Here is a 12,430-nt window from a genome sequence, read left to right as displayed (position 1 = left end):
GGCTGGCGTTACTGCAGTGAACGGTCCACAATGCAAAACAGAGCAACCCATGGATCGGTCCGGTTTCCTTCTAGAAGAATAGGGTTAGCTGGTCAAAATTAGGCTTTGACCAAACTTGAAATGAGCATAAAAAATTCAAAAAAATCAAAAAAATGGAAAACCTTCTCACATAGACTTCTTATGTCATATACTACCGATTCTAGTTGATAAACATGGTCTACATGCTGTTCAACAAAAAAACCATGTGTCTAATGTGATATCTCAAACACTGGGGTACAAGTTAGAGGGTGAAGACAAGAGGTTTAGCGTTTGGAACATGAAAAGTTTCAAAAACCTCACCAAAGCTTCATTTTGGAGTGAATAACAAGGATCCATGCTTAGTTTTACAATTCCATGTTTAAAACTTGATAAAATGATGGTCAAAGTTAGGTTTGACTAAATTTGAGATGAGCATAAAAAATTCAAAAAAAATCAAAAAAAATGGAAATCCTTCTCACATAGTCTTCTTATGTCATATACTACCCATTATAGTTGATAAACATGGTCTACATGCTGTTCAACAAAAAAACCATGTGTCTAATGTGATATCTCAAACACTGGGGTACAAGTTCGAAGGTGAAGACAAGTGGTTTAGGGTTTGGAACATGAAAAGTTTCAAAAACCTCACCAAAGCTTCATTTTGGAGTGAATAACAAGGATCCATGCTTAGTTTTACAATTCCATGTTTAAAACTTGATAAAATGATGGTCAAAGTTAGGTTTGACTAAATTTGAGATGAGCATAAAAAATTCAAAAAAAATCAAAAAAATAGAAATCCTTCTCACATAGTCTTCTTATGTCATATACTACCCATTCTAGTTGATAAACATGGTCTACATGCTGTTCAACAAAAAACCATGTGTCTAATGTGATATCTCAAACACTGGGGTACAAGTTCGAAGGTGAAGACAAGTGGTTTAGGGTTTGGAACATGAAAAGTTTCAAAAACCTCACCAAAGCTTCATTTTGGAGTGAATAACAAGGATCCATGCTTAGTTTTACAATTCCATGTTTAAAACTTGATAAAATGATGGTCAAAGTTAGGTTTGACTAAATTTGAGATGAGCATAAAAAATTCAAATAAAATCAAAAAAATGGAAATCCTTCTCACATAGTCTTCTTATGTCATATACTACCCATTATACTTGATAAACATGGTCTACATGCTGTTCAACAAAAAAACCATGTGTCTAATGTGATATCTCAAACACTGGGGTACAAGTTCGAAGGTGAAGACAAGTGGTTTAGGGTTTGGAACATGAAAAGTTTCAAAAACCTCACCAAAGCTTCATTTTGGAGTGAATAACAAGGATCCATGCTTAGTTTTTCAATTCCATGTTTAAAACTTGATAAAATGATGGTCAAAGTTAGGTTTGACTAAATTTGAGATGAGCATAAAAAATTCAAATAAAATCAAAAAAATGAAAATCCTTCTCACATAGTCTTCTTACATGGAATTGATGTGTTGTGAATTTATTTGGCCAATTTAGACAAGATAAAAAAAAACTTGCTTAGAAATGAGGCCATTTACCCTAACTTTGGAGCTCTTTTTAGCACATTTTGACATGAGTTCCTCAAAACATGTAATCTCATCATTCCAACATCATTCAAACATAGTTCAAACATGTACTCTAATCATTCCAACATCATTCAAACAGAAATACAACATTATTCATGAACTTTAGTTGGTTCCCACTCAATCATCTACAAAGCGTTGCGGCTTCTTCTTGGTCCTTGCGCTTCTTGCCACCACTTTGCTCCTTGTGATCCTTGTGCTCATTGCTTCTTTTCACATTGCCTGCTGACCATGTCAACATTGTAGGTTTTCTCATATTCATTTGATGTGACATGGTAGACACCAGTATGTGATGCTCCTAGATTCTTTGCCCATTCTGTCATTTTATCTATTTTTTTTCCTTATCTTGGGGAAAATAGTACCAGGCCATGTATCTGCCTCTTTTTGCTTTGCCACATTTCTATGCATGATTTTGCTGAAAATGGTTTCCAACATTGATAGTACAGGAAACTCTCTACCCTCAAGAATGTAGCTGTTAAATATTTCAGAATGATTATTCAGAAGCATGTCACATTTTAGGAAATCATTGAAGAAAGCTTTAATCCATGTATTTGGTTGCAATTCCTCCACCCATGCCCAAGCTTATGGTAAACATGTCTCACACAGTGCCTATGTTTTGAATCAGGGAAAACTTTCTTCACTGCATTGATGAGGCCCTGTAATATAGATACAATGTTAATCAGAGAATATTCTTGTGAATATGGCAGGTCGACTGAAAAGTTAATTATGCCCAATATAGAGAATATTCTTTTCCCTTTCCTGGCTAGACACTACAGATCAAACTCATGGACTTGTCTACATGTGTTCAGCTAGTGTGCCTTCTGTTCAGCTCGTGTGCTGATGCCATTGTGCTACATCCTATAAATGGCATCCATCTACTGAACCAGAAATGCAAACAAAGATGGACAATGCCATGAGTTGGAGGAGGAGCACTGGCTTTACTGGTGCCTCTCGCTCCACAGATGCCTCTCTGTCCAGAAGTGCTTCCATGGCTAGGGCAGACAAGCACTTGCTAGTTTATCGTAGGAGAACCTTGGAAGAGAGGGAAGCTGCTGCTGCAAGGCGCATGGAGGAGGAAGAAGCTGCTGCTAGGCTGAGGGAAGAGCAACAAGCAGCTGTTACCCTGAAGCAGCTAGGTGAGTGCTTTAGGACTACATAGGTCATCCAACTTCCAACAGACAGACCAAAACCTACTCCCAAACCGAGAAGGTACCATGTGTCACCAAATCTTGAAGAAAAGGTGAAGGCTGGAGTTATGTTGTGTTGGCTGAAGAAGGGCATGAAGAAGATGAAAGAGGCACTGAAGATTGGTAGAGGCAAGGACAAGGGCCAAGTTTATCATAGGAAAGGTTAAAGCATGGCATGTAGTTTGTTGCTGTTTCAGTCATGTAGTTTGTTTGAATAAGAATGTAAGACCGTCGCCGCCACTAGCCATTTCGTCGAGCAGGTGGAGGGCGCAGTGGCGGAACGAGCGACTACGTCGCAAGATGGTGGGGCAGAGCAGGTGCTCCTGGAGGCGGTGGCGGTGGAGAAGGTGTCCACGCGGGACGGCCGCACGGCGGCGCAGGTGGTGGCGTCGCAGGTGGTGGCGTAGCGGATGGTGGTGGGTGCAGTGGATCGGTGTGTGGCTGTGTGGCGGGAGCAGGGGTAGTTCGGTCTTCACCTATTTGTCATTGCGCGGTCCTACCTGTAAGATCCGGCCCCACTTTCAGTAACAGCAAGAGACGGAAACGTTTGAAGCCTGGCCGTTTGGCCTGGATGGAGCAGCTGCGCCAGAAGCGGTGGCAAAACTGAGCACCATTCTGTTCTAGTGGCAAAACTGAGTCATGCGCGGACAGTAGTGGCAAACCAATAATTAACCCAAAAATGTATAGATACACCTGAAGATATAAGTTGGATCCATGAGATGGATCAGGAATAATGTTTATTACCTTTGTGGAAACTTCAATCACAATGATAAAAATATTTTTGTATAGTAGTCATCATAAATGATTGAAGTGCTAGAAAAACCATGTTAAGCAAAACTGACTTTGCGTCAGAGAAGAAAATAAATTATTGGGTGGTAGTACCTGGCAACTGAACTATTAACTCTAAAATGTAGCTAGCATGAGTGACTTTACCCGCAAGGTGTTTATTTGGTTCTCTGTCAAGCACTTAGCACCAACCTGATCTGTTGATCCTATTCAATCACAAAATACATATAAACCCATAATCCAGTGCCTAGCAAAACCGGATGAAAATCTATTGATTAGAGAAAATTTGCTGAGATGCAGAATCAAAAATATGGTACAACAACTTCGAAATTCAAAATCAGAACTGAAGCGTTTTCATCCACATCTAAATGCGCACTGAGGGAAGAAAAATTAGGCCATAAGCTGAGGTAATATAACCTGGCTCCCATTCGTAGGCAGTGCCATTCCCCGGCCGGGAAGGATGGGACTCTAGGCCGAACAATTCTTGTAGTAGTACACCAGGAGAGAAGTAATACTGTATATCACAAGTAATCTTCATACCAAAAGTCGCTGCATCTGCAACCTTCAAAAGAGCAGCAACATAGCGCATCATCTCCTCCCATAACTCTCCTATCAGAGTGGTCAGGAGGAGGCCAAAATCGTTGGCGCCCAATGGAATTCATGAGCACCCGGCTGCAATTTTGTGCAATTTTCAGTAGCACGCGGACCCAATGGAATTCCTTTCAATTTCTCTCTCGCATCAATGATAGGTACGCGCGCACTGGTGCAGCAAGAAAAGGACGGGGACGAATTCGCGTATCTGCTCCTAATTTGTCCAATTTGCGGTGTGGTCTCAGAGTCCATCTGCTTAACTGCTTCTTGGGTTATGTCGTCTAGAGCCCGCAGCGCCCGCTATGGCCACCCGAAGAGATCGTTCTAGTTGAATTTCGGCCGCCATGGCCGCGGCCCCGAGCCGCCGCCGGCCATGGACTTTCTTTTCGAGCTTGTAGCGCCCGTCATGGTCCGCGATCTTGACATCTCGCGTGGCATCCGACAAACTTGTTTGTGCTGTTCCATCCGGATCCAGCGGCAAAAGGTTAGCTGCTAATCAAAGTGTCAGTAGTTGGATTGACCGATGGAGAATCTGCACAGCGCAGGAGCAGCGGCTGGCCGGCGTAGGTAGAGGCTACGGCCGGATGGGCGGAGACATGGAGTACCCTAGCATGATAGCTTGAGATAGATGAGCGAGGAGGAGGCAGGCATCCGATCCAACCCACCAGCAGCAAGTTACCTCCGCTGGATTCCTTCGATTGGCATGAACAACACGGCATCGTGAGCACGGTCGGCGAGGTGGCGGATGTGGGGTCTAGCTACGGCGCCAATGACTGTCAAGAAGGCGACGGCTAGGGATATGCGAGAGGGTCTCGGGTGGCTGCTAGCGGGAACATATGGTCGCTCTACGTAGATGTGATCTTCTCGCTAGATGCAATTCGACGATCTGATCAGGGACCGATGTGCAAGTACATAAAGAAGCAAGCATATTATGCACGGCAAGCCATGGCTACCTTGACGTACCATAATCCTCTTTCCCGGAATGTGCGTATTCTAGGCTCTAGGCAATGCCGTAAGAACTACCGTGACTGATGCAAACTCAACTTTCCCAGATCGTACCTAGCACAGAGAAAAACGTTTTGAGTTGTGTCTGTGAGATAAACCGGTTTAATGGCAGTTATGTGTTATATGTAATTTGGTGAGAGGGTAAATCGGTCAAAAAATGTTGGACCGCAAGAAATCTTATTTTCTTTATTATTAGGGGTATAGAAACGTGGCGGGACACCAGTACAGGGATCCATTTGCAAACACAGGTGGTAGATTGTACGTAGCTACATTGGCAACAACAGCTGCTGCAAACCTGCACAATCCAAAAGGTATTCCTCCGGTAGGTGGCCTCCAGAGATCCGCATCACCACCTCCATGTGTATACAACTCACCTGACTCTCTCATTGTCATGGCGTGTCCCTCGAATCAACCTGACCACCTTGTACTTCCTTGTCCGGACATCGAATCCTAGCCCAGTAGATGTATGCCGGATTACGAGGTGGAAAGGTGGCAGACGTGTGACTGCCCGTGTGGCTGCATTGCAGATGTAATAGGCTGGCGCATCATCATCCAACAGCTGAGGCCATGTGTTGCGGTCAGAAACCCACCGGCGAGCAGCGACGGGCAACACAGGAGAGCCGGGAGCAACTTAGGGCTGCGGCTGGCCCTGGTCCCTCCGAGCGACGGCCCGCAAAGACTCCGGCACGCACGTCCGATGCTGGTGCAAGGGCGTGCCACCTGACCTATACCTGGTCAGGAAGGTGATGGAGATGCCTCGCTTAGTTTCCTGCATGGCATACACGTAAACATTAAATACGAGCTTCGATCGGCTCTCAGGTTGTCCTGTGAATCGGCTCAAGGAGCCGATCCACCCATGATTCGCACGAGGTGTACGAATATATGGTGGTCCTGCTTGATCAAGATAAAGCTAAAACGATCTACGACGATTTGGGGTTTTCACCGCATAATCGGATCATCCTACTCGTGATTGGGCCTCGCGGTCACGCACGGTGATCGTAAGCCGATCCTAGACAAGGCCTAAAAACCAACACGAGGTTGATCCCCGGAACATCCTGTCTAGGGCTAGCAAACTACACCCTACGTGTCGCTGGATCCTCCAACCCTTTGTAAGGCCTAACTATGCAGATATTAAACTAATCCTTGAAGAACAAGGAGCAACCATAACGGATCGGATCTACTAAATAATGATCAAGCGGGGTGCCGCCCCTACGCCTAAGATAGGCGTAAGGGCGGCTAGATGTATAAGGGTTGCACGACGATATCATATGATACGAAGAACAACGCTAACCCTAACACATCTAAGATAACTACGTTGCTCGCCATCAAAAAGGCTTCAGTACGAGCAACGCATGAACAACGAGTAAACTTGTACTGCCTAGATCGCAAGATGCGATCTAGGCAGCATGATGCTTACCCGGAAGAAACCCTCGAGACAAGGGAGTTGGCGATGTGCCTAGATTGATTTGTGGTGAACGTGATTGTTGTTTATTTCATAAACCCTAGATACATATTTATAGTCCGTAGACTTTCTAACGTGGGAATAATCCCCACCGTGCACGAGACAAACTCTAACTAACCGACACGTATCCTACTATATTACAGATACACGGGCAAACTAGCCCAAACTTTGCGTAACAGGCCGATTCACGTATTTCTTCTATGTATATTCTTCAAGTCCATCTTGATCGCGGCCCACCTCTGACTCGGTCAAATTCTGGTGATAACACATGCCCCCCTGGTTTTGGAATTGATAATTTCAAAATCACTCTGCTTTTTCTTCGTCGGGTCATGTCGTGGCAGAACCGTCGCAGTATCCTTCATCATGATGCCTTGCCTTCTCAACTTCTCCGCGTGACCTGGCAGTTTTTTTTGTTTTGTTTTTTAGGCACCACTTCCTCGGAAACTGCTGTGGCATTGAATTTCCACTATATCCCCTTTTATTTAACCGCTCCAAACAGTTTACTTCCGCATCCCCTTCGCATTAGCACTCCAAAAGCCCTCCTGCGCCACCATGTCTTCTTCCTCCTCTACCTCATCGGATCTTTCCACCCACTCCTCATCTTCCCGCGAGCCGACACCGGAGCAGAACCCGGAGGAGGTCCATGCGACCAACACCCGCCGTGCCATCGAGGCCGGGGAGGAATCCAGCCATGATTTCTCCGTCTGGTCTGAGGACGACAAGTCCTTGACCGACGGGGAAAGTGACCTCCGCTTCCTCGCCGACGGGGAAACGGAGGAGGAGAGCGATGACGATCGCTTCTCCTGCGACGACTTCACCTCTCCCGAGGAGGAGGAGGAGGAGAAGGAGGAGGAGGAGGAGGACGACACCTCCTCCGACGAGCCGCCGGCCAAGCGCTTCTGCCCCTGGCCGGGGAACCTCAGCGACTTTGACAGCGACGACGACGACGCTGACGAGGAGGACGAGGACAACGAAGGCCCGGTCGGCGGCCGCTGGAGCAGCGACGACGAGCCCGCCGGGAGTAGCGCCGACAGCAGCGACGATGGCGACGACGAGGGCAGCGACGGTCCGTAGATAGGACCTTTAGCATAGGATCAGTAGTAGTAGATGGGGCAATGTATCCCCTAGTACTTCCTTTTGAGAGCAATCAGCTCTTTATGTAAGAAATCTTGCTTATCAATGAAGAACTTCTCCCAATTTGATTTTGCCGATTTCCCTTGAGCTTAATTTAGCCGATTTCCCCTCATACTGATTTTGCCGATTTGTCCCCTTAGCCAATGCTTAATGAGCCGATAGCAACACATCGGTCCTTCATAACTCATCCTTCAATTCTTCAACTGATGACTTTGAGACCTGGTGGATAATGTGGAGTCTTCAAGAAAGCCCTTAAACTTCTCCCACCAGGTCCAGTGATCCTCTTCTGCAAGAATTCACCATTTTTGAAGAAGGTTGCGACAAAGGATCAGCCGATGACACCCCAATCGGCTTCTAAGACAGAGCATCTACCAGACCAGCTGCCCCCGAGCCTCAGTCAAGGCGAGAATATTGGTGAGGATGCACAGATCAGATAAAGGACTTTGAACTCAGGTAATTCTGAGACAACCACCATGCCGAACGTAGCTGAGAAAGTGGCCAACTTAGCCAGGCCGACGGTAGATGCACCAGAGCCGATCCCCTTTCTTCCTTTGAAAGCCGATATTGTAGATGAAGTACCAATGGCTCAAAGAGCAAAGGGTGGCCTTGTGCCAAAACTGACGTTTCTGCCAGTACTGCTGAACTGTCGCAAATGGTTGGAAGTCCTCGAAGAGAAGGTTCAGGTACCCAAAATCGGCTCATTGTTCACTCCCTCGAGGAAGCAGAAGGTATCACAACTGGACTGAAAACCGACCTGGTCGAAATCCGTGTCTTGAACACGCAGCCGGTTGATCTTGTGTAAATGTTTTTTTTTTACTGGCCGATTTTTCTATCGGCCTCCAACATTTCACTGCACACATGTTCATCTGCACATGTTCATCTGATTAGGTGCCCCCCGAGCCGAATCTGTCAGGTAACTGCAGATATCGGCTCTGTAGTTAGTCAAGGCACTGTATTTGCACGTCGGCTCCGGTAGGACCAATGTTGACTTTTCCTAACTCATCAGCCGACGTAAAACCGCTGCCCAGTAGATCGACGTTGAACACAAGCAGAACATGTGGTGAGGATAATTTTGGCCGATTGCTGGAATCGGCCTCCATATTGAATCGCTCAATGAATGTTTTGTAATGTTCATTCATAGATCTTTGGGGCCGATCCCAAGGATCGGCCTCGCCACGTTTGCTCATCGGTTTTTTCTTGCTACACGGTCAGACCGGTGGATAAGACCAGCCTAACCCTGTCCTTCGTCACGTCGATGCGCTCGCAGTCGTCCAAATTGATACCTGAGAGTGGCTCTTGGCCTGCTGTTTCCCAAGCGTTCATGCCAGCCGTTGAAATCTCGGCTGAGTCATCGGCCTGGACGACCTCTACCTCATCTCCATCCCACTGTATTACGCATTGGTGCATCGTGGAGGGAATGCAACAGTTGGCGTGGATCCAATCTCTTCCTAGCAGAACAGCATAGGTGCTCTTGCTATCGACGATGAAGAACGTCGTAGGGATGGTTTTCCTTCCTACGGTCAGATCCACGTTCAGAACACCTTGTGCGTCAGACGCTTGGCCGTTGAAATCGCTCAATGTCACGTTGGTCTTGATCAGATCCGAGCTAGAGCGTCCCAACCGACGTAGCATAGAGTATGGCATAATGTTGACTGCCGCTCCGGTGTCCACCAGCATCTTATTGACAGGCCTCCCATCGATATAACCTCGCAAGTACAGGGCCTTCAGATGTCTGTAGCTTCTTTCTCGTGGCTTCTCAAAGATAACCGGCCGTGGGCCGCAGTCAAGTTGTGCCACAGGTGCCTCGTCTAATCCTGGAGCACTGAACTCCGTAGGAAGGATGAACACCATGTTTGTGCCAGCCGATGTTTCATCATCGGCTTTCCTTTGCTTGGGGCGCCACTCCATTTTTTGTGGTCGACCCTCTTCATCCAGGGTTCGCTGAATTTTCGCGGCCAGATCAGGCCGCGCCTTCCTCAGCGTGTGCAGATATAACCTTTCGGCTTCCTCCAAGCCGCGTAGTCGCTGAACCCTACGCTTTTGGGAACGGCTGAGTCCATCAGGGCACCACCTTGGCCGGTGGTACCTGTCTTCTTCTTCTTCTTCATCGTCTTCCAAATCCTCGAGATCTTCCACCCGAGGGGACTCAGCGTGCTTGTTCCGAAGTGGGAGAGGCCCTAGACGTTTGAACACGGACACGTTAGCTGCATCCTTCCTCTTTTGTTTACATTCTGGGTAGTTGCCGATTGTAGGCAATCGGCTCATTCCTGAATCCCAGCAGTTTCTGAAGAAGGGGCAGTCCCAGTGCCTATCCTCGTCGTCTTGCTCCCTCGATTTTTCCTTGGCACGGCGCTCGTACTCCTCCTCATCGCGATCATGCCGACGATGTCTCCTGGCGTCCCTAGCCAGACGGTCTCTATCATCATCGTCGCTGGATCGTCGGCGTTGGCTATATTGACTCACGTACTTGTTGAGGAGGTGATCGGAGAGAGGTCGCTGATATCTTACATTCTTCACTTCTCCCTCTGTGATGTAGCGCTTGCCATCGTGACGGAGCCGATCGCGTGGAGCGGCCTCCTCCGTGTCCTTGCTACGAGAGCAGCTGCCCTCGTCTCCATCTTTGCCAGAGTGGTGCCCAGGTCCTACCATGTTGATGCTGAACGAGAATCCTGGCTGGCAACCTTCAGGGTAAGTGCACTCCACCATGTTAACGGCGGGGAAGGGGTGGGTGTCGACCTTCATGGCGTACTGGTTAAAAATCAGACGTCCTTGTTCTATCGCCATTTGGATCTGCTGACGCCACACCCTGCAGTCGTTGGTGGTATGGGAGAACGAGTTATGCCATTTGCAGTATGGCTTTCCGTTCAGCTCCTGTACCGTGGGGATTTTGAGGCCTTCGGGTAACTTCAACTGCTTCTCCTTGAGTAAGAGGTCGAAGATTTGCTCAGTTTTAGTTACGTCAAAATCAAACCCTCTGGGCGGACCTGGTGGCTTAACCCATTTGCAGGACACGGGGGTTGCCCCCCGAGTCCATTCAGCCACTGCTACCTCTTGATCTCCCGCAGAGCCTTCGTCTTCATCTGCCTCAACCAGGACTACCGCACGCTTGAATTTGTCCTGGTACAAGTCTGGGTGGCGCTGTTCATATGCTGACAGTTTCTGAACCATGTGCGCCAGTGAAGGGTAGTCTGCTTGGGAGGCCATATCCTTGATTTGTGATGCAAGGCCCACCACTGCCAACTCGACTGCTTCTTTTTCAGTCACACGAGCTGAATAACATCGGTTCCTAAGATTTCTGAAGCGCTGGACGTATTCCGCCACAGTTTCTCCACGCTTCTGACGTATTTGTGCGAGATCGGCAAGGCCAGACTCGGAAGCCTCTGAGTGATACTGCATGTGGAACTGTTCTTCCAACTGCTTCCAAGTCCGGATCGAGTCTGGTGGCAACGAAGTGTACCACCCGAAAGCCGATCCTGTGAGGGACTGTGCGAAGAACCTCACACGTAGCTCATCTGCTGCTGAGATCGTGCCCAGCTGTGCCAAATATCGGCTCACATGCTCGGTGGAGCTGGAACCATCTGATCCATTGAATTTGGAGAAATCAGGGAGCCGATATTTGGGTGGTAGCGGGATCAACTCGTACTCGTTGGGGTACGGCTTGGAATAGCCGATTGTCCTCCTTTTCAGCACCATGCCGAACTGGTCTCTCAGTATGGTACTGATTTGATCCGCGGTGCTGGCTGCAGGAGTCGAAGTCTGAAGATTCGCCGGAGTGGCATACTTAGCCAGCCATGCTTGCTTTTCCAGCTCTGCGCCAACTGCAGGAGCTGAGCTCTGGAGGTTTGTCGGAGTGGCATACTTAGCTAGCCACGTCTGCTTCTCAAGATGTGTTGCTGAAGTTCCTCCTGCTTTTCCAGAAGTCCCTGCTGTTGCAGTCTGGTTTGTGAGTGCCCAGTTACTGCAGTCTGGCACGTATGTGCACGTGTATCCGTGAGGGATCTCCTTAGGCGCCTCGTACAAGAACTGGTAGTCGCTAGGGTCACCACCGATCTTGTAGACGACGAATGCCGGTGAATTCGGCACTTCTGGTGCTGCCAACGCGAATGACAGCGGTGGACGGGACTGGAGTGGCATCTCTCCTTGGTATGTCTCGAGAGCTGGTCCTGACGGAGAGTACTGGTGCCTCATGATCTCCTGGATCACCCGAAGAGCAACACGCTCCAAAGTGTTCACCAGGTTCTCAGAGTGGCGGTGTAGCGAGTGAGCCACCATGTAGTTAATCTCCTGACGCAGGGACCTGGTGCGTTCTTCTGACGGGGCGGACAGGTCTATTCCATCGAGCGCACCTTCAGGCGAGAACCCTTTCCACCTGATGCCATGTGAGCGGGTTCTGTGAAAGGAGCCGATGAGGTCGGCTTCGAGGATCGCTTTGACCTCGTCATACTTCTTCTTGAGCTCCTCGGTCAGATCCTCGTACGTGACTGGAGTGCCGTCCGCCATCTCAGATGTATATGGCGATGTGGTTGATGTCGAAGATTGTCCCACCGGGCGTGCCAGAATGTGTTGCGGTCAGAAACCCACCGGCGAGCAGCGACGGGCAACACAGGAGAGCCGGGAGCAACTTAGGGCTGCGGCTGGCCCTGGTCCCTC

This window comes from Lolium perenne, chromosome 5 (genome assembly GCF_019359855.2).
Source record: "Lolium perenne isolate Kyuss_39 chromosome 5, Kyuss_2.0, whole genome shotgun sequence".
NCBI lineage: Eukaryota > Viridiplantae > Streptophyta > Magnoliopsida > Poales > Poaceae > Lolium > Lolium perenne.
This window is presented reverse-complemented; position numbering follows the sequence as displayed.